The sequence below is a fragment of the Saimiri boliviensis genome, chromosome 14 (genome assembly GCF_048565385.1).
Source record: "Saimiri boliviensis isolate mSaiBol1 chromosome 14, mSaiBol1.pri, whole genome shotgun sequence".
NCBI classification, from domain to species: domain Eukaryota; kingdom Metazoa; phylum Chordata; class Mammalia; order Primates; family Cebidae; genus Saimiri; species Saimiri boliviensis.
The window spans coordinates 89,689,925-89,712,079 of NC_133462.1; positions in this window are offsets into that span (position 1 = coordinate 89,689,925).

Here is a 22,155-nt window from a genome sequence, read left to right on the forward strand (position 1 = left end):
TATGCATTGCTACATTTGGTGTACTAGTTTATTATGATGATTTCTTTCATCTCTCTTCATAGTAAGATTGGTTTTTAATTTCCATTTACCATATTTGTTCAAGTTTAGTTTTGGTATTGAGATGAAATCAACCTTTTTAAATGAGTTGAGGAATGTTTTTCTCTTTTTCTATTTTCTGGAAGAGTTTGTGCATGGTTGGAATCATTACCTTTTAAAATGTAGACCTCAAAGGGAAAAGCATGTGGTAGCAGATATTTTTTAATGGGATTTTTTTTTTAAATTATTGTTTTGTTTTTATTTTAGAGACTGAGTCCTGCTCTGTCACCCAGGCTGGAGTGCAGTGGTGTGATCATAGTTCACTGCATAGCTCACAGTAGCCTTGAATTCCTGGGCTCAATTCCTCTTGCTTCAGCCTCCCAGGTAGCTGGGATTACAGGTACATGCCACCATGCCCAGGTAACTTTTTTTTTTTTTTTGAGACGGGGTTTCACTCTTGTTACCCAGGCTGGAGTGCAATGGCATGATCTCGGCTCACCGCAACCTCCACCTCCTGGGTTCAAGCAATTCTCCTGTCTCAGCCTCCTGAGTAGCTGGGATTACAGGAACGAGCCACCATGCCCGCTAATTTTTTTTTGTATGTTTAGTAGAGACGGGGTTTCACCATGTTGACCAGGATGGTCTCGATCTCTTGACCTCATGATCCACCCACCTCAGCCTCCCAAAGTGCTGGGATTACAGGCGTGAGCCACCGCGCCCAGCCCCAGGTAACTTTTTAATTTTTATTCTTTGTATCGACAGGGTCTTGCTAAATTGCCTAGGCTGGTCTTGAACTCCTGGCCTTAATCAATCCTCCTGCCTTGGCATCCCAAAGTGCTGAAATTACCGGTATGAGCCACTGTGCCTGGCCTGGAAGATTCTTTTTACTATTAATTCAGCGTCACTAAAGATTACAAAGCCATTCTATTTAGTTTTATGTCAGTTTTAGTCAGATATATTTTTCTAAGATCTATCCATTTCATTTAAGTACATTGGCATATGTTCTTTTATATATCCTTTATATAAATCAGAATATACTTTTCAATATTTTTAATGACTGCAACATCTATAATTACACACTCTCACATCTAATCCTGCATGAATAATTGTGAATTTCTCTCTTTTATTCTTGACTAGAGTTATCATGGGCTATTTCAAAGACTCAATTTTTAGCTTTGTGGTATTTGTCAATTTTAAATTTAATTTTATCTCACTACTTTCTGGATTTATGTTTATTACTTTGTTCTTTATATTGTGTTTTAATTTATTTTGCTGCTTTTTCTAAGTCCTAGTGGACTTTTCATTCTCTGTTGATCTGTATTAGGAGTGTTCAAGGACACACATCTTTTTCACCCCTCTTTAGCTGCATCCTGTACAAATTTATAACAGCATTTGTATTATTGCTTCCTTTTAAATATAGTCTGATTTGTATTAATATTTGTTATTTTACCAATGTATTATTTATGGGTGTGCTTTTAAGTTGTCAAAGTGTGAGGATTTTACTTTTGCAAATGATTACTGATTGGTGTTCATTTTAATAAGATATTGGGAGAGACTTAATTTATTTCAGTCCTTTGAAATTTGTTAAGGTATTAAACTTAAGGTCAAATACATGGCTGATTTTTTTTTTTTTTTTGAGACAAATTCTCACTCTGTTGCTCAGGCTGAAGTGCAGTGGTGCAATCTCAGCTCACCACAACCTCCACCTTCAGGGTTCAAGTGATTCTCTTGCCTCAGCCTCCCGAGTAGCTTGGACTACAGGTGTGCACCAACAGGCCCAGCTACTTTTTGTATTTTTAGTGGAGATGGGGTTTCAGTATGTTGGCCAGGCTGGTCTCGAACTCCTTATATTGTGATCCGCCCACCTTGGCCTCCCAAAGTGCTGGGATTACAGGTGTGAGCCACCGCACCCAGGCTATATGGCTGATTTTTGTAAATGTTCTGTGTGTGTTTAGAAAGAATATATATTCAGCAATGTGGGGTGCAACATGCATATGTGCATATTCGTTCTAGCTTCTTAATATGTTGTTTAAATATTCTATATGTGCACTGACTTTTGGTCTGCTCATTTTATAAATGACTGACAGTAATGTGTTAAAAATACTCCACCCTGATAGCGAGTTTCCATATTTCTTCTTGGAGTTTTATTTATATTCCGCTGCAGAGATTTTCAGGTCACATTATTAGTAAATACAATTTAAAATTATTATTTCACCCTGGTGATCTTTAATCAAAATGATCCTTTTTGCCTTCAGATTTTTTTGCCCCTAAAGTTCTATTTTATCTTTTATCAAAATGTGAAGACTTGGGGAGACAGATGTGGGTCCTTGTGGAATTTATCGTCTGTCACATAAGGTGCTCAATATTAGGGCACTAAATCCTTTTCGCAGTAAATATAGAAATCTTCTCAAAGAACTGAACAAAAATTAGCTACTCATGTACTGATTTTTTACAACTATCTTTTTTTTTCTTTATACTCTTATGTCTGAGGTCCACAGGGAATTTCTCTACATTCCTACTTTATGTTCAAAGAGACTTGTATTAAACACATTTGATTTTTTATTGACTTTGTCTGACAAACAACCTCTTCCTCCAAGAACTGCTCCTGCTTCTATAAATGCGGCCACTGCGGCCGCTGTAGCTTTTCTTCAAAATGACCCTCCTATATGGAAAAATTGTTTTGATCATTCATGGTCATTGGATCCGGGCATGTTCAATCAATTGGAGTCTTTTACCTGGAACTGAAAGGAAAAAGCCAGTTTTCATAAAGTACCTGGATTACAAGATGTAAAACAAGAATCTGATGGTGGCCATCTGCCCCGTGCGTTCCTGAGAATTAGAAGAAGTCAGAATATGGAAAGAAAAAAAGAATGACGGAGATGCACACAGGGAGCAGAGAAAGGAGTTCTTGCACATTCTGCTTTTCCCTTCTGCTTACGGTGCTCATGTGCCTGTCACTTGAAACCTATGGTCCTCGTTAATACCGTTCATCATGGAGTCCAGCTTTCTACCTGTTGGCCACAGGGAAGGATTGCACGTGCTGCTGCAGCTCCTTCTTGGTTGAGGGGCAGCATGTGACTGGTCCTAGACAATGAGTTGCAGTGAGTCACTGAGATTGCAGGTGTCACTTCCAGAACAGAGCATCTCGTGGCCATCTCAAGGACACCCAGAGCTCTTCCCCTCCACCACGCACACAGGCAGCATTGGCATTGGTGGCTGCTTGCAGCCTGACTCCCAGCAGGAGAGAACAAGGAGTGGAGACAGTAGCTGACTCAAGAGGGGTAAGTAACATGAATAAGAGCCAAATCTTACCGAAATCAGCCACTGTGATTTTTGAAGTCGTTTGTTAGTGCAGCATAAATTAACTTACTCTGATAGACACACAACCGAAACAGCTTTAACTAATAAAGCCAGCTAACACTGAAATAAAAACATTAGTCTGGGGCTATTTGCAGCCCTATTTGAAAGCTTCAACTGGCCTACATATCAGGGTAAGAGTGTGTGTTTCTGCCAATAACCATGAGGAAGTCACTTTTGAAATACTTTTGGCTTCATCTTAAATAAATAAAATCGTACCTTTTAGAGAAAGGTGACTCCAAATGTGATGTAAACACTTTTTAAATCTGGCTCCAGCTGGTCATAACAATGAGACAATGAAGTCTGCAAGAACAGATCCAACTGAATAGCTCAGCCAGCAAGTCTCTGTGTCAGGGAAAGATCTGTGGATGTGGCACTGCGAATGTAATAAAAAAAAGTATTTGGTCTTTGTTCCTAGTTCTTGACAGAGAGCTCCTAAAACCCTTCTGGGGTGATGAGTGTCTTCCACGTGCTGATGAGTCAACTGTAGCTGGGGCCCCTAGGTAGCTTCGTGATGGGAGCTCGTGGCCAGAAACACCAAGGTGTGATTAGAGGGTTGGAATTTTCAGCCCCACTCCTGACCTGTGGGGAGGGAAGAGGAGCTAAAGACTGAGTTAGTCACCAATAAGCAATGATTTAGTCAATCTTGCTACATGACGAAACTCCATAGAAACCTCTAAACTACAGGGTTCAGGGACTTCTGGGTTGATGAATACACTGAGGTACTGGGAAGGTGGTATGCTCCAAAGGGCACAGAAGCTCCATGACCCACCCCCCATGCCTTGCCCTATGCACCCGCTTCATTTGGCTGCTGCTCAGTTGTATCCTTTCTAATAAACAGGTCACAGTGTCATAGTGTCAGAAGTGTTGTGGGTAAAAACAGCTCAGATGACCAGAGGCCCCCAGGCCTTCCCAATTTCCCCACACCCTGGCTACTGGCTCTGAGTTCCCAGGCTATGTCATGAGTGGAATCCCTCCCTTGCTTGTTAGAATAAATGTTGCCCACATGGGCACCTTTTCTTTGGTAGGAAGAAAAGAAATACAGATGAGGTGTGACATGGGGGTACACCAAAAACTAGAAGCAGGGAAGATTGGGAGGAATGGGCACCCACATATACACACACAGAAGAAGCCATGCAGGTAACCAGGCAGACACACATTTCATTATTTGGGAGAATGTATCTCAGATTCACAAAATTCATAGACTCATATAATACTAGATGTATTGGCTTAGACAAAAAAAAAAAAAAAATACAAGAGTGGAGAGGAGCATCTAGAACCAGGATGATACCAAAGATGTTTGTGCTAGAGCTCCAGCCGTAATTTGAAGAAAGAGTCACAGGATTTGCTAATGGATTGCATGCAAGTTGTCAGAGAAAGAAGAGTTTAAATGCATTCCGGGATTTTGGCCTGAGCAACTGACAGAGTGGAGATGGCATATCCTAGTTCACACAGATAATCCGTGACATAATCAGAGACAGAAGGATAGGACCCATGTCTCTTGACTGCCATGTTTGTGGTCTTGCTGCTTCAGTCTGGAGAGAGAATAGAAAAGGAGCTGAGAGCAGTGTTTGCATGTCAGTAACTTTTTGTACATATTTTCATGAGCTTTCTTATGTTCATTTTTATCTTCATAGCATTTTGTAGACTAAAGCATAATTTCATTCTATTTTAATTTCTAATGTGTGCCCCCAGCTACAGATTACTGCTAGGCTTATTTCTATAACAGAACTTGCACAGATATCAGAATGGTCTGTGGCCATCATGCTATCAATGATAGCACTTGCTGAGGAGATTTTGTGCTACTCCTGAGACCTATGTGGCTTGAAACAGAGAAGTAAAGGATCGAAAAGTGTCAAGAAAGCAGAGCTCTAATGTCAGACTAGATCAGAGGGGTAACAAGACAGGGGCAAGCAGAAGGGAGACAAAACAGTATTATTAATAGCCAGGTTTGGTGTGACCCGCATTCCTGCCTTGGATTCTAGTCATTAGCTTCTAGAAAAGGAAGATCAATAAAAATTCGATGAGATATATTTCTCCCAGTTGATACCTTTCCATCTCAAAGTTTCATAGCAGTTAGTGGAAATTCAAGGCTTTTGATCTGAGCAACTGAAATAATAAAGTTGCCATTTAGTCTTTGGGGGAGAACATAGAAAAAGCAGATGTTGGAGGGAAAAACCAGGAGTTTAATTTTGAATATATTACGTTTAAGATGCACATGAAGTTGTATTAATGGCCAAAACTGCAATTACTTTCACAACAACCTAACATATTTGAGTGTAAAACGAAGTAGGGGATTGGATATAGAAATCTGGAGTTTAAGAACAAATACGGGCTCAAAATACAGATCAAAGAATTATCTATATAACAGTGTGATTTTTAAGCCAGGAAGCTGGATGAGATCACCGAGGGAGTGGATGTAAATAGAGAAGAGGTGTGACATTGAGAGCACACCATAATTAGAAGCAGGGAATGTTGGGTAGAATGTACGTACACACACACACACACACACACACACACACACGCAGCTAAGAGGAGAATTCGTAGAGAGTGATGTTTCAGGAGTCAGGTGAAATGAGTGTTTACAGAAGGGGAATGCGATCAATTATGCCATATGGCCAAACAGATGAAATAAGATGAGGGCTATGAATTGGCCATTGGGTTTGGCAACATGAAGATCATGGCTGGCCTTGACAAAAGATATTTCAGCAAAGCACTCAGAATGAAAGAAATTTTAATTAGAGCGTGTTCAGGAAAAGCAAGAAACAGGAAAAAGCAAAATAAAAAAAAACTAAGAAAAGGAAGAAAGAAAGAGTTTCCAGTTTCAATGTAGAAGAACATGAAAGACCTTTGTTCCTATGGTAACAAAAAGCAAAATATGAAAAAATAATAATCATATTTTTTTATGGGCCTAGCAAACAACTTTTGAAACAAGAAAGCCCTGGTGAATTGAATTCCAAAGAGAAACTGCCATTCAAAGAAGATCATAGAGCCTGGTGGCTTTCATACTTGGTCTGGACAAATAGAAGAGCAGGCCTACTGGCAGGTGGCAATTACCCACACTGTAATCCCAGCACTTTGGGAGGCCGAGGTGGGCGGATCACAAGGTCAAGGGATGGAGAGCATCCTGGTCAACATGGTGAAACCCCGTCTGTACTTAAAAAATACAAACCATTAGCTGGGGGTGGTGGGAGGCTGAGGCAGGAGGATTACTTGAACCCGGGAGGCGGAGGTTGCAGTGAGCTGAGATCATACCACTGCACTCCAGCCTGGCAACAGAGTAAGACCCTGTCTCAAACAACAAACAAACACAAAGAGAGCAGGTCTACCACAAAGGGAGACACTTGGCAGAAGCAAGAAAAAGTCCGTCAAACCTTAGATTGCAGAGTGGGCTGGTGGGACAGATTGCAATATGAAGGAGTCCAAAAATACAAAACGAAAATGCTGGGCGTGGCAGCACTCACCTGTGGTCCTAGCTACTGAGGCCAGAGGATCTCTTGAGCCCAGGTTTTCAAAGCTACCCTGAGCTATTTTTGTGCTGCTGCATTCTAGCTTGGGCAACAGAGTGGTGCCTCATCTCTAAAAATATTTTTTTTTAAAGAAAAAAAGACAGTTGTCTAACTTGGCAATCCCTAGCTTCATTCCCCAATTGCACCATAAATTTTGCAGGGAAAGCAAGAGTGCAAGAGGCCCTGCAGAGCAGAGAGAAGTCCTGTGGTGCAGAGCATTCTCATGCTGTTTAGAGTCCAGAACCAAAGGTGAATAAAAGGTATCTCAAGCTGTTGCTCAATCCTCTCAAAGCAACTCTAGGATCTTAAGCTGCCAGCCTTCAACTTAAATCCCAGAAAGAAGAAAGGTTCAGAATTCAGCAGGAAATAAACAAACAAAATGAAAAACGGAGCTGGAGAGTAGAGTTAGACCTCACCATATCAACAGAACATTACATGTGGATGAACTAAATAGTATCATTAAAAGGGAGCATTTGTTGGAATGGGCTGAAGAAAAGTAAGTCCCAACTACTTGCCGTTTACAGAAGATTCACTTTAAAAACACAGGCATGTAGAAATAAAGCATTTGAAAAGGTATATCTTATAATATCTAATCGTAAGAAAGTTGTTCTGATCATATTAGTACAAGATAGTATTACCAGAGATGAAGAAGGATCTTTCATAACAGTTAAAATGTCCATTTATCAGGATTACATAATAATATGAAATATGTATGTACCTAAGAACAGAGCTTCAAATTATAAGCAAAACTTGGCATAACTGAAAATAGATAAAACCAGAATTATGGTGGGAAATTTTAACATTTGTTTGTCAAAATAAACAGGAAAAAGGAGGAGATGAACATGGGAACAACAATGACGACAAAAAGCCAGCAAAGATATGGCAGATTTGAACACTACCACTGACAAATATTAACCAATGGATATTTATACAATATATGCAACAATAGCAGAATACAGTTCATTTTCAATGCACATGGAATACTTACCAGTAGAGACCATATTCTGGGTCATTAAAACAGGTTTCAATAAATCTCAAAAGGTTGAAATTTTCGAAAGTATGTACTCAAACCAAAAGAGAATTAAAATAAAAACCAATAACTAAAAGACATTTGGGAAACCTTTACATATTTGGAAATTAAGAGCATACTTCTAAGTTATTGATGGGTCAAAGAAGAAATAACCAGAGAATTGGGAACTGTTTTAAAATGAATGATAATAAAACCAAATATTAAATTTTGTGAGATGAAGCTAAAGCAATTCTTAGAAACTTAGAACTATGAATGTTTATCTCAGGAAAGAAGAAAGATTCAAAATCAATGATCTAAGCTTTCATGTTAAGAAGCTAAACACCAAAACCTAAAATGCAATAAAAAAAAAAACAAACAAACAAAAAAAAAAGAAGCTAAACAAATTTAACTCAAAGGAGAAGGAAAGAAATAGTAAAATAAGAGTGGAAATCAGTGAAACAGAAAACAGATCAGCAACAGAGGAAAATAAAAAATGCTGGCAGTTGTTTCTTTGAAAAGAGTAATGCAATTGAGAAACCCCTGGCATGACTGATCTGATCAAGAAAAAGTACATAAACATAAATATCAGGATAAATGATCAATATCAGGAATGAAAGAGAGGGCCTCACTATAGACCCCATGAACATTGCTCTTACTTTTATAGCAAGAATAGCTGGATAAACCACATAATCACATTTTTTTTTTTTAGCCCATCAGAGAGCTGCAATAACAGTAAAGTAGCCTGAAATCTCAGAACAAAGAGTCCCCTGTCTTCTTGGAGACAAGAGGTGAGCTGGCTCATCTGCGTGGGAGGAAGAGCCAGGGAAGCATGCAGGTTAATAAGAAGCTAACATTTTAAACAAATGGTGAAAGAGGAAGTGTGGGCTAGCAGGGGAGAATGGCACCCTTGGAGCCACGGACATAAAGAGTTCCCACCCGTTTGCAGGTTTGTCTCCTCTGGTGCCCATAAAAAAGCTTGGAGCAGAACCAGATGTTATCAAAACAATCCTTAAAGGGGGTGAAAATAGTTGGAAGACTCTATCGGATTTCAAAATTTACACTAAAACTACTATAATCAAGAGAGTGTGTCATTGACATTAAGATTGCCAAATAGATCCTTAAGACAAAACAAAGGGTCGATGAAAGACTGATTCTTTTTTTTTTTTTTTGGCAAAGGCAACAAAGCAATTCAGTGGCAAAGGAAAATCTTTTTAACACACTGTGCTGGAATAATTGGAAATCCATATGAGGGAAAAATGAATCTTGACCCCTACTTCACATTACAGACAATCCCACCCAGATAATTTTAGCCGGATTGTAGACTCGGACATGAAAGCTAAAACTACATAGCTTCTAGAAAAAAAAAAAATAGGAGAATATCTTTACAACACATGGGGAAGGAAATATTTCTTAGATAAAAATCACTAACCATAAAATAAAATGTTTGATGAATTACTGTTTATTAAAATTCAAAATGTATGCTGATCAAAAGTCACCATTAAGCAAGTAAGTTATGAATGTAGAGTCACAGAGAAATACTTGCACGATATAGCTGGCAAAGGACTTATATTCAGGGTGTGTTTGTGTTTGTGTGTGTGTGTGTGTGTGAAAGAATCTCTGATATGTTATTATTCTAACATGGTCCCCAGCATGGTGACCCCCTGGTGTATATGCCCTTTGTGAGCATATATGAGTGTGGCAGCCTCAAGGGGAGGGAATTACACATGTGAATCCGATGCATGCCACTCCAGTGGTTATGTTACAGCATATGGCAAAGGTTAAAGGATTTTGCAGATTTCATGAAAGCCAAAAATCAGTTGACTTTCATCAAAAGGAAGATCGCCTTGAGTAGTAAGCTTCTTAAAAGAGATTCAAAACAGAAACAGGAGAGATCATTTCCTGCTGGCCTTGAAGAGGCAAGCTCTCCTGTCATAACTATCTGTAGAGGGGGCTGGCCTCTGGGAGCTGAGGTTCTCTGTCATACAACTACAAGGAACTGAATTCTGCCAGTAGCCAGAATGAACTTGGAAGAGGACACTGAGCTCTAGATGCAAAACCAGTCCCTGCCATCACCTTTATTGCAGCCTCTGGAATAAAGCCTCTGAGTAGAGGACTGAGCTCAGCCATCATGCTCAGACTCCAGACCCACAGAAACTATGAGATAATAAATGCATCTTGTGGGCCAGACACAGTGGCTCACACCTGTAATCCCAGCACTTTGGGAGGCAGAGATCCTAGCACTTTGGGCAGATCACTTGAAGCCGGGAGTTCAAGACCAGCCTGGCCTACATGGTGAAACCCTGTCTCTATTAAAAATAGAAAAATTAGTCAGGTGTGGTAGGATGTGCCTGTAGCCCCAGCTACCCAGGAGGCTGAGGCAGGAGAATTGCTTGAACCTGGGAGGCAGAGGTTGCAGTGAGCTGAGATCGTGCTACTGTACTCAAGTCTGGGAGACAGAGTGAGACTCTGTCTTAAAAAATAAGTAAATAAAATTTAACAACAATTAATGCATTTTGTTTAAGCTGCTAAGATCTTGGTAATTTGTCCTACATAAGTGGAAAGCTAGTATACCTTATAATTCAATAATAAGACAAACAACTTGATATTTCTAATCAGCAAAAGATTTAAAGATATTTCACAAAGGAAACGTGAATGACAAATAAGCCCATGAGAAGATGCTCAATGTCTTCAGGCATCAGGGAACTGCAGATTAATGCAGCAATTGGATATCATTTCAAGTAGATTTTAAGTGTTCTTACCATAAAAATGGTAAGTATTTGAAGTAATGCATATGTTAAATAACTTAATTTAGTTACTCCACAAGGTATACATTTCAAAACATCACATTGTATATGATAAATATATTTAGTTTTTATTTGTCCATTAAAAACAAAGTAATTTTTAAATGAAAAAAAGGACATTAACTAAGAATATATGTACTTCTGATGGGCTTGTAAAATGTTATGACAACTTCTGAAAATGAGTTGGCAGTTTCTTTTTGATGTTATTTATTTATTTATCTTCTAAAATAGAGATGGGACTCTTGCTATGTTGACCAGCCTTGTCTTGAACCCCTGACCTCAAGCAATCATCCCATCTCTGCCTCCTAAAGTGCTGGGATCACAGGTGTGAGCCACCACACCCAGCTGGTAGTTTCTGATAGAGTTAAACATTTATCTCTGATTAGGCGATTTCACTCCCAGACATATTTATCATGGAGAAATGAAAAATATATGTCCACTAAAAGATCTGTACACAAATGTTCGTAGAAGCTTTATTCATAGTAGTGAAAAACTGGAAAAAAAACCAAAATGTTCATCAATCACAGAATGGATTTTAACAATCATTAAGGAGACAATACTTGGTGATAAAATTGTTGCATACTGCAGATGCATGCAGCCACGTGGACGAACCTCAAACTCACTGTGCTGGGCAAAGAAGCCAGACACAACAGAATCCCTACTGTGCAACTTCTCATGTATGAAATTCAACAATAGGTGGAACCAATCTGCGGTGATGGAAATCAGAATCATGGTTGCCTCTAGTGGAGAAGAAACTAAATGAAGAGGAACACAGGAAGATTTTTGGAGGATGATCTAGTGTCCAGATGGAAGGGTTGGTTTTAGACTGAAACACACTTCATCCAAAGTAACAGGAGAGGAGCCAGGGATTACGGGGCAGATGCTGGCTTGGAGTGAGAGACAGTGCGTGGAGCCCAGGGTGCTGGTTTTGGAGTCCACAGTCCAATGTTCCTACAATCAACATTTACTAGATAGAACAAAATAATTCCTGCTCTCTTCACAAGATTGTAATGAAGATTTAATGAGACTAAGTTTGTGAAATGAGGGAGCCTAAAAAAATAATAAATCTTGCTACAAATACCGTAATTAATATTAGGAGACTCTGATGGTTAATACTGAGTGTCAACTTGATTGGATTGCGGGATGCAAAGTCTTATTTCTGGGTGTGTCTGTGAGGGTTTTGCCAAAGGAGAGTAACATTTGAGTCAGTGGACTGGGAGAGGTAGACCCACCCTCAGTTTGGGCGGACACCATCTAATCAGCTGCCAGTGCAGCTGGAATAAAGCAGCCAGAGGAATGCAAAAATACGAGACTGACTGAGCCTTCTGGCCTCCATCTTTCTCCCTCACTGGATGCCTCCTGCCCTAAAACATCAGACTCCAAGTCCTTCAGCTTTTGAACTCTCGAACTTACATCAGTGGTTTTTCAGGGGCTCTCAGGCCCTTGGGCACAGACTGAAGGCTGCACTATCAGCTTCCCCACTTTTGAGGTTTTGGGACTTGGATTGGCTTCCTTGGCTTGCAGACAGCCTCTGATGGGACCTCACCTTGTGATCGCGTGGGTCAACGCTCTTTAATAAACTCCCTTTCATATATACATCTAGCCTATTAGTTCTGTCTCTTTAGAGAACCCAGACGAATACAGAGATTTTCCCTGGAGTGGACTGGTCTGGCTTGTGAAGTTATGGGCTCTACATCTTGATCTGTTTACCGAAAGGGGATCCCTCTGGTGTGCCCGAGGTTGGAATAGGTGACCTCTAAGATTCCTTATGGCACAAAATGAACAAGAGAAAGCCCAAAATGGTAAAAGAATGTGAGAGGGTGGTGCCACTCTCCTTCCTGCAAGGCAGCAATTCAGGTAGCCCTGTATGTTAAGATTTCAGAGTGAGTATACTCATGGAATGAGCCAGGCTTTGGAGTCACTCATTTTGGGTCAGAATCATGGTTCTGTCACTTGCAACATGTGCAACTTTGAAGGAAATTTTGTTTCCTCAATGACAGCATAAATAAATAATATACATACATGTATAAATGAATATATAAGAATGAAAGATTAGCAACTCTCACACTCCCCTTTTACTCCGATTCAGTTCCTTGTGATAAACTGTACAAACACAGCTGATTGTTCAGTAAAATTCCAACATTGATGGACAAATAATCATGAGCATCTATAGTCTCCATCCTCAGACAATCTTCCCCATCTGCAGCCATACATAACCAGAAATTGAACTCGACTGAAGCTTTTGAAAGACCTAGCTTAAAAGTAACTTGTCAAAAAAGTGCTTCTCTACCTGAGGAGGAAACAAGTTCTGAATATGACCTTGGTATAAATATCTTTCAACAATTTTTATTTATAAAAAGTAGCTATGTAAATATGTATCTCTGAAAATAAGTTTAACCTTCCTGGATAAGGAAAAAAGAGAAGCAAAATCAACCAACATACAAATGTAAGTAGGCTGAGTCAAGGAAAGTGTAGGTAAATAGGAGAAATATATTATTAATAATTCCATTATGAAACCAGGTTCCTATGAGCTCTAGCACTGCACTAAGCCAGGAGTCTGCAAATATTTCCTGCAAAGGGCCAGATAGTAAATATTTTAGGTTTTGTGAGACACCTAAAGCCCAGGGTGCAACTGCTCAACTCTGCTTTGTAGCATGAAAGCAGCTACAGATAATACAAAATGAACGGGTAGGACTGTGTTCCAATAAAACTTGACTTACAAAGACAAGTGGCAAGCCATCGTTTGCCAATCCGTGGCCTAAGCTTCATGGATAGATACCAAGGTCAAGGATTGTTTCTGCAGTGTGAAACTCAGCAGAGAGATGAAGGTGAGGGAAATAGGCATTTATAAAGAGCTGATTACATCCCTGGACCTTTCACATCCACAATCTCCATGAACTAACATAACGATTCTAAAAAGTGTATCTGTGGCCCCTGATTTCCAACAATGAGAAAATCAGTCAAACCACTTCTTCAAAGCACCTTGATGTTAGTGGTGGTGGCTTTTAAACACGAATCGCTTTCTAAAGCCTGTATTATTTCCATCCATCTAAAATGGAGAAACCCACAAGCACAATTTTTTAAAGTTAGAATGGCAACAAGACAACAAAGAAAATAAAGAATGGGAACAATTCAAATCCCCAACAACAATGGTAAGTTATAATGATGTTAGCTTGGAAAAAAAAAAATCGTATGAAGCAGGGTTACTCTTTTAGCTGGGCGGCAGGTAACAGAGCAGCCCACTCAAGAGCACAGCATAAAAATACCTCCTGGCAGAGCCACCATTGATTTGTGCCAATGGAAGGTAAGCATGGACAATTCTGGACGAGTCAATAGGTCCAGAGGTCCAGAGGATGGCTCATATTTCCATTTTCCCTAACAGACACCTCTGCGTGGTCAAGAGCAATGTCTTATTGTGTTCAAGATCCTGGTGCTTACTTTCCACCTCCTGCTTCTTCTATGAAAAGAAGCCACTGTCTGCTACCAGCCATTTTTAATTCATGTTTTCAGTGGCCACCAGCTACCTTTCATGGCATCTTCCTCCTCTCAGACAACCCTGTGGAATTTAGGTGCCAGCTCTCTAACTCACTGCCCCCAGCAGAATCAGAACTGACAAATTGATCAGTCAGTTATGAATGTTGATTCATGTCCAAATTTGCTCTAAGGTCTATGTGGTACCTCAAGAGTGCCATTATTTTAAGTTATACTTGTCAAATTGTAGATCTTAACAACCACCTAACAAATATATGTCACTCTACCTAGAAAGGTAAATTCACAATGCCAACTTCCAACTTCAGAGGAAATGAGTGGGAGGGCTAGGGAGAGGGTGGATTGAAAATAAATAGCTCTTGACATTCTTCAGCCCAGTTTCTCCAGAGAAGCGTGGGTAAAGGAATGGGACCCGAACAGCCAGAGGGCCAGGAGCTGGAGATGTGGGGGAGACACCGCAGCATCTTCCACAGCTTGAAATTGACACCTGATTTAACCCAGCTCTAACAAAGGCCCCTCCCTCCAAGTTCATCCACACAAAGCAAAGACCTGTGCCAACTCAAATGATCCCTTCCAGCTTCACATTTTCTAAAGCTGTCTAAGGAGAGGATGGGTCACCATCCTGGATGTTCCTTTGTCCCAGAACTCCCACTGGCACGTGGAAGATACTTCAGTATGCTGAGAGAGTGGCATAGAGAAGACGACACCTTTATTTATTGCTTGTCCCTCAACTTCCCATCATGCTGACGCAAGGCTGTTCTGGATGGAACTTTTCTTCAGCTTTGGAGATCTCAGCTAGGAAGTGGGGGTGGTACAAGAAGAACATGGCATAGGACAAAGAACAACATAAAACTGAGGCATTGCACTTGGGGAAATATCCTTAGACATCCCCATTCCCTCTGGAAATTTCTCTCTGGCTTGCCTTTCTCTTCAGTCTCTGAAGAGGTGCTGGGTTGCTGGCCCCTCTCCTTCTTGTGACCCTCCTCATATTCCTATCTCTTAGAGCATTATTGGATTTACCAGAGCCATTCTCAGTGGTCTTGGATCTGTCTGCAAGTATTTAGAGCCAGGCATCCATGACTGAGCCCACATACATGAGCCTACCACCAACTCCTGTCTACTAAGTAAAGGCCAAAGCTAGAATAAAACTGCCAGTCATCACATTCAATCTCCGCAGTATAATACAGAATATAATAATGGCTAATGAAGGATTAGTCTGACCTCAAGTTACCTGCCCCTTATAAAAATGGAAGCTTAATGAATTCAGACTTCAATTCATGATGAAGGGCTCTCACATATGATAAATGGAATGTCTGGTAAGCATAAAGATCTATAATGAAGGGTGAGGGTGGAGAAACGTTCTCTAAAATAATTGGTTTGACCCCACTGCAGTTCCAAACAGTTGGGAATACACCCATAGACTTCATGGTGAGAAGCAATTTGTCAAGGATTGAAGTTCACTACTTAGAATGATTAATGTATGACCCACTTAGAGGAAGAAAATCTTCCTCCGGTTCTTGACTTCATTTGTACTTCTAATCAAGTGTCCCACATGGGGAAGTGTTACCAGGATTTGTCAATAAAGAGGTCTTAGTTCTATGATGTTCAGAGTAAGTGACCTTGATTTCTACATCAAAGAAAAAGAAATCTCTTTTTGGTACCAAATATAATCTAGGTTCCAGGACCTTGATGACCAGATTCAAACAACTGGTACATCCTCTGCACTACCAACATTTTAGTGTCTGAGAGCATAACTCGGGTTTTACCGTAAGGAGTAATATTGTCAGTGAGCAGGAAGGTGTAAGGATATTAAGGGCTCCAGGGTAGTGATATATGCAAAATTTTCCCAAGATTTATGGCACTCACTACTTTCCACACTACTAGGGATCACTTGTCTATAAATCTGGTGAAGAAATTTCCTTCTCTGTTGACAAACACATCCCTCAAGAAATGGGCCACAGGAAAGCAATGGTAGCACCCATCAATTGTCCTGCCAATCTTGGCATCTGGGGTCCCAGAAATAATTAATTCCACCTTGAGAGAACATAGCATAAATAAAGGCTAAAATTAATAAAATTGTGACCAGAGTTTCAATCAGGGCACACAGGGCTTGACAAGAGGGATGCAAATATTATTGTAAGTCACATCAAATCTGTCAGCAAATTAGACCAGAGTCCAGAGAAATGGACTTCTGTCAGAGAAGCCAGAACTTAAGGAGGACCCCTGAGGTTGACAAAGCTCAGAATGGTCAGTCTACCCTCATCTTTGCCAAGGCTTTTCAATGAGAAAAAATAAAAATCAAACTTTTGATTGCATGGAACTAATTTTTAAAAATTCTTTGCAAATATGCTATAATCTTTCAAGAGGCCTTTGAGTTCCCCAGCCCATCATACCACAAGAGAGAAACAGTAGACATTATAAATCCATATAACAATATCCGATTTGTGAGCAGGGACTACAATGTCTCATTTGCCCTTGAAGCTCTTAGTCCACTGCTCAGCCCCCACCACACACACGCAGAACGTGCTTAACGCATGATTGTGAAATAAATGAACTGGTTGAAGGACTTCATAAATCACGGAAAGTCTCCTCAAACATAGAACATTTTGTCAGGTTCTATAGACAAGCTATCAGCTCATTAGAAAAGCATACCACTGGGGCGGATGAAAAGTAATGAGTTTGAGAGTTAAATCTCCCGGTTAAAATAAGGATAGGCACAGCTAACAAAGGTGGGGACACAGACACACTACAGCGATAACAACCAGATTGTTTCCATTCTCAACATGAGATTGAGATGATTTTGCTGCTGCTTTTCCTGCTCTCATGTGTGGTGGCCAGGAAAAAGCACCTCACAGTCCACCATTGACCAAGCTGGGGTTGCTCTTGAAATCTACCTGGAAGCCACGCCCCCATCGCTGCTCCCAGCCAATGTTGCTCTTTGAAATCTACATGGAAGCCACGCCCCCATCGCTGCTCCCAGCCAATGGCTGCGTGTGCCAAGAGCAGGGGGTCAAGAAGGAGGGTTGCTCTTTGAAATCTACCTGGAAGCCACGCCCCCATCACTGCTCCCAGCCAATGGCTGCGTGAGCCAAGAACAGCGTCTCCCGGGAAGAAACAGGCTTCTCCCGGGACCGCCTTTGGCTTCACCAGTTCCTGAAGCCTTTGCTGAACTTCCTTGCCACGTTAGACTGCTTACTGACACCAACCCTGTCTGCGTTCTCTTTCATTTGGGATCAGAATGCTATCACCGGTTGGACAATTCTCCCAAGTTTTCTGACTGCTTCCCTTTTATCCTTCCCACAGGCATTGCCCTTAATAAAATCCATGCATGTTTAATTCCATTTTGGCATATGGACTAACATGTCAGGATGCAGAGATTTTTGGGATAGCCCAGCCAGCATAGCCCATGAGCCTTTGTTTTGTTTTGTTTTGAGACAGAGTTTTGCTCATGTTGCCCAGGCTTGAGTGTAATGGCAGGATCTCTGCTCACAACAACCTCCGCCTCCCGGGTTCAAGTGATTCCCCTCCCTCGGCCTCCTGAGTAGCTGGGATTACAGTCATTTGCCACCACGCCCTACTAATTTTGTATTTTCAGTAGAGACGGGGTTTTTCCATGTTGGTCAGGCTGGTCTCAGGCTCCTGACCTCAGGTGATCTGCCCTCTTCGGCCTCCCAGAGTGCTGGGACTACAGGCGTGAGCCACCACGCCCGGCCGCACATGAGCCTTTACTCTGACTCAGACAAAATTAAGATACCAAGTACGCAGCTTTCCATGCGCCCTGCTATTGTTACAGAAATACGAGTTGCTCTTAGATAAAAGAAGACTTTCCTTTTAGGTAAAGGCAATAACACCACAATAATTACAATAAAATGGTCGGTGTAAACATAAGGCAGAAATTAATAAAATGTCCTTACAGGATAAACTCTAAGCACTTCCCAAGAGGGAAAATATTTAACATTTTAAAAGGTGGTAGATAATGAGAAATTAACATTTGTTGCGCTCTCTGTGTGTCACTATGGTAAGTCATGAAAGAACTCAAAACGATCTCACTTAATCTTTCCATCCCCTGCATCTTACTATTATTATCGTTTCAGGGTGATCAGTGAAGACACTGAAACACAGACAAGTTAAGTGACTTGCCTGTGGTCATACCAGTGTGTAACTTTGGATTCAGGGCTATTGACTTCAGAAGTTGTACTCTGAACTGCTGCACGATACAGACTCCTATTTTGTGGTTATCTGTGTCAAGCCTAATACATGAGCAACTGAATCACTCTCCAATTCCAAATCTTGGCTTGCTCATTCAGTTCCAATTTCCTGATTGGTGTTGGTAATTTATGGCTTATGTTCCACCTCTCATAACTTATTTCAATTGTTATACTTGGAAATAACAGATTCCAGGGAGATTCTGCTTCCAGGAGTACAGATGATTCTGAAGCAGTGCTTTCCTGCCGAATAATACCGAAGTGTGTGTGAGTGTGGAGAGAGGGCGCTTTTTAATACATTTCTGTGCTTGGAGTATGTGAGGAAACACTCCACCGGCCACCTCCCAAATAAAAACAAATCAGAGGGGCACTGAGTGGACCTTCATTTCCAACCTGAACAACTTTGGGCTCAATTTATGAAAAAAAAATGGAGGTTACGGATCCTGATGTCTGGAGAAAGAACATTCAGGACAAGAAATTGCCAGGACAGAGGCCCTGAGGGGCGGCGTGCCTTCACCTTTCCATTCTGTATTCTCAACACAGCAGCCGAGAGCCTGTTAAAATATGTCTCTCTTCTCTGTTCACAATCCCCCACGGACTGTGCATCTCATTCACAATTAAATCCAAAGTCCTTTCTGTGACCTACAAAACCCTAGGTTGCCTGCTCCCCACAGCCCTCTATTCCCCCTGACACCTCCCTCCCTGTCTTTGTCTGAGCTACGTTGCTATAAAGGAATTCCAGAGGCTGGAATTCAGTTCTACAATGGAAACATTAAGATATCACCTGTCTTAGTTCATTTTCTGTAGCTGTAACAGAATACCACAGGCTGGGTAATTTATAAAGAAAAGAGGTTTATTTGAGTCACAGTTCTGGAGGCTGGGAAATCCAAGAGCATGGCACCACCATGTGGCAAGGGTCATCTTACGGAGGAGAGGTGGAAAAGGACATCAGTGCACACGCGAGAGAGTCCACTTTCATAACAAAGCTACTCCCACAATAACTAACCCACTCCCAGAATCCATCCTGAGGGTGGAGCTTCCATGACACAATCACCCCCCAGTGGCCCCACCTCTCAACACTGTTACCCTGGGGCCAAGTTGAACATGAACTTTTGAGGACACATTCAAACCATAGAGAGGACATGGGTCTTGGAGCAGAATGGCACCACTCAGTGGGATGAGCAGCATTTGGTACTACTTGCTGTTGAGTCATGAATGCCCCCAGCCTCCAGTCCCCTTCTGCACACTGCCTCTTGAACCATGACTTAATCAAGTTGCTATAGCAGATTGGATCCCAGAAGATGCTTGTCTTAATGATGAGTGTGGATGTACACGTGTCACTGTTTTAATGCAACTTAGAGCTCCGCAATCGCCAGTCAGGCAACTCTGCTTCCTCCTCCCACTCAGGAAGTGGGACATGCAGGGAGCCGCACTGAGGGAGGCCCTTCCTGTCTGTATCTCATCCAGGAGCCAGATGACTGGTAGCTTGCAACAGTTTTTTAGCACTGATGTGGTAGAAAATTTGACTTGAAGTCAGATCTGAATTCAAGTTCCAGCTCTAACACTAGGTTTATGACCTTGGGGCACGGTAATTATTTAGTGGATGTATATAAGATCACATTCCCACCACCACCTTCTCCAGGGCACTTACACCCTCATACTGCCACCCTCCATCCCTGTGGCTATGTGGAGCTGCCATGTTCTCCCATCATGTCTTCCCTCTGGCTACAGATGAGTGAGGGTGGGAGTGGAGGACTTGACTCCAGATCGGGACCCTGGAGAACTCAATTCTAATTCTGCTCAGTGGCAGAGGTATAGAACTTGGCAGCCATCCAATGCCTTACTTGCCACTACGTGAAGCAATACATTTTGTAATAATAAGAAAAAAAAGAATGAAAATGGCATCCAGAGAAAAGAAAAGGAGACATCTTGGGTATCTTCATATTGCTGATTGTAGTTCTTAAGCCTCAACTGTATTCCTGTTGTCCTTACAGTTTGGTTATTTGATATTCATTTGTATCACTAAGATAATAAATAAATAGTTTTGGTCAGGACTTGTGCTCAGGGGACCATTTTCTTCAAGGAAGTGTGTTGGTGAATCAGCTTTTGCCAGTTCCCTTTATTCTCAGCTCTTGGGAATTCAAGAAACGGATGTCTTCTGGGGAAATCTCCAGTGTAATGCTCAGAATTCCTTGAAAAAACAAATAGTGGCTGGGAGTGTGTGTGTCTTATTTATTCATTTAATCTATCTCATCCTTGAAAATAAGTATAAAAATTTATCAGCTTATACTTCACTTACCTGTTTCAGTCAATTTACCCTTGGTACCAGGAGTTCCCAAGAATCAAATGATGTAGCACAAACATTTTTAACACATGTGACATACATCACTATTCAACTTCAGCAAAGGAAAAATGTCCTTTGCAATGGAAAGCTGTATTCCTATTATATGTACTAAATATTCTTAAGAAAATTGGGAAATTATGTTTGCATGTGTTGGTTTAACTTTTGGTAGTACATCTGTAAAACTGACCCCTATAAAATATAGAGTAGTATTTCCTAAAGAGAAAATGGAATTTCGAACAATACACATTACCTTGGGGTCAGTTATAATGAGAAACGTGTAAACTTCTTTACTCCAGTGAACTTCAATAAATGAAAACTCATGCTTCCATCTGTACTATTCCATGATTCAGGCAGAAAATAGAAGCCATTTGAAGTAGAAAGAGATTAAATAAAGGGAGGGAAGTCCTGATAACAGTGTTGGAAAGGCTGAAGGAGCTGATTCCATGTGAGCCTTCAGGGATATCACAGAACAAGACAAAGTGTTTCCCTAGAGATGTTGCTACCTCAGTGGACACCCCCGGAGCTGTACAGGCAGCAAAAGGCTCCTGATGCCTCAGTTATCTCTCAAAAACTAGGTAGATGGAGAACAGACACCTAAATCTTATCCAGGGACCAGGGAGCCAGATCATGAAATTGTTGCTGCCTCCACAATTTCTTGCCACCCAGGAAACTAGAGAATTGACACAGTGATCCCGCTGCAGGGAAACTTCGCACCTCCTTGGCCTCACACACCATCAGAAAGGGCCAGTAATTGTAAAAGATGGCCCCACCTCAGTCCTGCCTCCTGCATCTCATGAGTGCATCCAATTGAAAGACTAATTTGCATATAAAGCTCTTGTTACAGGGGAGTCTGGAAAGCGAAATTTTTAGTTCTTTAATTTCTTTAACTTGTATGAGTGTGGTATGGAGGTAGAATGAGTTAATTCAGAACTTCCAGCACCCTATTTACTCCTGTAGCATGTGACCTTAGCTCTTCCCTCATTTCACTGTGGACATATCTCTGCCATAGCACTAATATGCTGATGTGCTTATTTATGTCTATCTAGAATTGCATGTATAGTCTTTGAAAAAGTTACTTCTGTTTCTAATGCCTCATACATAGCACATACCAACCAAAGGTCTATGGAGTGTACAAATAAATGAATGCATTGTCTTGGCTAGACTTTGGCTTCAAAGGCAGGAGGTGTGTTTTATCCACTTTAGTATAACCAGCTCCCAGCACTAGATCTGGTCTATATTCAAGAAGAAAGTGAAGTGATTAAAACAAACATAAATTGTGTGCTTTATTATTATCCTATCCAATTGGAATGCCATTCTAACTCCTTTATAGAAAGCTTTACATTTCTTTGAGCAGATTCCACTTTAAAATCTTATTTTATACTACTCCTGCCACTTGCCCACCTGT